The sequence below is a fragment of the Nicotiana sylvestris genome, chromosome 3, assembly GCF_000393655.2.
Source record: "Nicotiana sylvestris chromosome 3, ASM39365v2, whole genome shotgun sequence".
NCBI lineage: Eukaryota > Viridiplantae > Streptophyta > Magnoliopsida > Solanales > Solanaceae > Nicotiana > Nicotiana sylvestris.
The window spans coordinates 151,879,836-151,884,180 of record NC_091059.1 but is presented as its reverse complement, the minus strand read 5'-3'; positions in this window follow the sequence as shown (position 1 = coordinate 151,884,180).

Here is a 4,345-nt window from a genome sequence, read left to right as displayed (position 1 = left end):
ATTAAAGGACAATCGAAACGGGATTGGTTTAATTATTTCAGAGTCGCCACTTGGGAGATTTAGGGTGTCCCAAGTCACCAATTTTAATCCCGAATCGAGGAAAAGAATGACTCCATATTACAGTCTGCGTACCAGAAATCCGGATAAGGAACTCTGTTAACCCGGGAGAAGGTGTTAGGCATTCCCGAGTTCCGTGGTTCTAGCACGGTCGCTCAACTGTTATATTCGGCTTGATTATCTGATTTTATACAAGTGTGAACTTATGTGCAAAATTTAACTTTTAACCGCTTTTATCATTTACTGTTTTTATCAAGAATTGCAACGTTGTGAAAATGTATCTCGAACCGCGTTACAATCAATGTACCCGTGGTCGTCGACACACTTTGACTCCGTTGAGATTTGGATTTGGGTCACATCAATGTGCACCCGAGTTTAAGGAAATTAAATTATTAAAGGCGCGCCTAAAGCGACTAGCGTATTTATTTTGGGTAGGACCGTGGAATTTTACTAAACGGTCCATCCCGAAGTCTAAACAATTTTTAAAGCAAATATTTACTGAGGGCCCCGCAATTTGTATTTTATTTGGCGAGGCTCATCTCATTCTTATTTTTTTAAAATGAATTTGCAACGTCATGGACACGCATCTCGAACCACGTCACAATCAATGTACCCGTGATTAGAAACACATTTCGACTCCGTTGAGAATTGGATTTGGGTCACATAAATGTGCACCCGAGTTTAAGAAGGTAAGATTTATTAAGGCGCGTCCTAAAGAGTCTAACGTATTGTTATTTTAGGAAGAGGCCGTGAAGGTTCATTAAACGGCCAAATCCAAAGTCTAGTCAATGGTTATGTATTTTATTGAGGGCCCCGGCGGTTTGTGATTTATTTGGCGAGGCTCGTCTCATTTTTATTTTAAAGGATAAACCTATAGTGACTATATTTTCTATTAAGTTCGTCTCTAAAATAAAAGAAAATCTCTTAATTATTTACATGCTGAAAACGTAACTTATTAGTTATTAGTTTACGGCTAATGCGATTGGAAAATTGCGATCGAGTTTGTACAAGGAAAAACTGCTTTCATTCCACATTTTATTATTTGCTAGAACATGAGATAAATACACAATAATATCAAAACAGATTAACTATTCTTCGATTAATGTAAACTAACATTATTAGATGAAGAAAGTATACATATGCAACCTCATTATTCATTAATTAATCGGCTACATTTTTATACAAAGAGAGGAAAATTAATATTCAAACACAGATCCGAACAAAAGAATTCAACAGGAACAGGAGCCTGATTAATATTTCATTTTTCGCTTCAAGCCAAGAGTGTACAAATGTGTACCTGGAAACAGCAGTACAAGAACAAAAGAAGTAGGAGTCAGCAACAGTAATAACGCGGCAACAGCAGGTTCAGCAACACCGCAAAACCAGTAACAACCAGTAGAATGACCCAGTAACAGATTGAAAACTCAGCAGTGCAAAAGTACAATCGCAGTCAAAGCAGAAGAGAGAAAAGATACGAGATGCAGTAGTTTCTGACTTTTGAATAACACTCGAAGAAAAGCAAACAGAATTGTTCGAGTGAAAGTTCAAATTGTCTTTCTCTTTTACTATCACAAACTCTCTCAAGTATCAAAGTATGTCAACTCTCCAAGTCTCTCTTAATAATATTCAAGTTCTAAAAACTCTCTTCTTCTTTTTCTCTCAAAAAAAATCCTCCCCCTTTCATGTCAAGAATGACTCTATATATAGCAAGACAAGTCTTCCATTCCAACCCCAAAATTATTCCCCCCAATGGCATGCTTTGTCCCACTACCTAATGTTTTCTTTATTTTAAATTTTGTTCCCCATGCCTACATTAAATAAATACCACATTCCCAACCCATTACAATATGTCCCCCATGCCTACATTAAACAAGTACAAGATTCCTCCCCATTATGTTTTGTCTTGTCCCCTATTATATTAAACAAGTACATCAAAAACCCCACCCCATTATATTTGTTCCCCATGCTTAACATAAAGAATCAAAATAATGTTTAATTACCAAATTACCCCTCTGACATTATTGCAATTACCATTCTACCCCCGAATGCAATGCAATTTACCAAAACTACCCCCTCAGCTCTAAACAAACAATTAATCATAACTCAACCAAAATATAGTCAAGATGACCAATTTCTCAACAATCTTCAACAACAATTTACATGAACATGATGAACAACACAAACTCCAAATTAATGGAAATAAATCAACCATATCGGGAACCAATCCTGGTTAATTTAGACCATTAATGGATGAACAAAGAGACAATAATACAAACAACAATATGCATGATTCAAATTAAACTAATAAATCAAAGACAAACATAAACTCACATTAAATCACTGAATTTAAGCATGAACTTCAACAAAGATGAACATGAATTAAATCTGTTTTTAAGCCACAAACATGACGGATTCTAACGATTCAAAGAACATTAATATTTTCTGGAAACAACATGAAAAATAATTAATTAAATTTCAATTTGAATCTAACAAACATAAAACTAACAAATATTCACTTAAACAACAATACAAACATGAAATAAACATGAAAAATAACTAATTAACTTCCATTTGAAATCTGAAAAATTAATTTAACAAACAACACATGAACATGAACTAAAAATTAATTCAAACGATAAACAAAACAAACATTTGCCGATTTTAGATTCGAAAATATCAAAACAAAATACGGACAAACATAAAATTCAAAAACTACTAACCGGATCAACACGACATATGTATGAACTGTTTTGACAAAACTCAAATGGGAATAAATCTGTCCGGACTCAACGACGAACTCACCTCCCTTGTAAACTTGACGAACTCAAAACGACGCTCGACGACCTCGACTAAACTCAAACGAGCAGCTTGTCTGAAGATACAGCAGCTGGACGAAGGAGAAGTGATGAACAGCAGCAGCTCGGAGGAACTGGACGTCGAGCAGCAGCAGTCCGGCGACAGCCTGGCCATGGTGATGCCCAAGCTCGGAGAAGCGAAGTGAGGCAGATGTTCGTGCGTTCGGCTAGCCATGGAGTCAGCAGCGACGAGCTGCAGACATGGCATCCATGGGGTTTCAGAAACAAGGGCAGTAGCGAGAGACAAAAGCAGTAGCGTGAGCTTGAAGCGGACGCCGCAACAGCAGTTGGGTTCGTTCGAAGAAGGTCGATTTATAGGTAGCAGCTGCGACGAGAAAACAGCAGCAGTACGGAGGAGCTGGAGCAGTTGTTGGCTGCGTCAATGGGGGACGTTCGCGATGGTGAGGTTGAGGAAGAAGAAGGCAGAAGCGTCTGGTTAAGGGCAACCATGGGAGGTCGTTTGGTGGTTCTTAGTTTTTGGAGAAGATGGAGCGTGGGGGCGGGTAGTTTTCTTTAGGTTTTAGGGTTTTGTTTTTTTGTTTTTGTTTTGTTCTTTTGCAAGATAGGGGTGTTTGGACTTTGGACGGATGTTTTTTTGTTAATGGGGCAGACCGGGTCGACCCGGTTTGAAGTGGACTGGGTCATGGAGAAGATTGGGCAATTATTTGGGCCTGAGGTTGAAATTTGAAGAAATGGCCCAATCCGGTTTTTATTTGTATTTTTGTTATCTTTTCTTCTTTTATTTTCTAAAACTAAATTATAAAAGTACTTAAATTATTATTAAGAACTAAATTAAGTTATAAAAGCGCAAATTAACTTCCAATAACAATTAACGCACAATTAAGTAATAATTAAGCATAAAATTGTATATTTGGACATTAAATGCTAAAAATGCAAAAGGTGCCTATTTTTGTAATTTTTAATTTTTGTAAAACTAATTTAATTACTAACAATTGTAGAATTAAATCCTACATGCAAAATGCGACATATTTTTATATTTTTTATTAATTTAACAAATAAGCAAACACAAACAAATACAAATAATTATCCAAAAATATCACAAAAATACTCAAAATTGCACACCAAGGAAAATCATTTTATTTTGCATTTTTTTGGGAGTATTTCTCATATAGGGCAAAAATCACGTGTTTACAACCACATTGAGCTTCAATCTCCAAACTGGCACTTCTCTGATCCTTAGCTTGCGGACCACACTAAATCGAGTGCGGCCGCAGTGACTCCAATACGGACCGCAGTAAATCTCATGGGCCGCATTGCCTGTTTTGCCCGAGTTGCATACTCTCTGAACCTCACTTGCGCGGACTGCATAGAATGGTGTGCGGCCGCACTGGCCCTGTTTTGCCTGAGCTTTGTCTTGTCTTGATACTTGTGCAAGTTTCACTCCTTTTTGAGCTGATCTTTGACATCTTGTC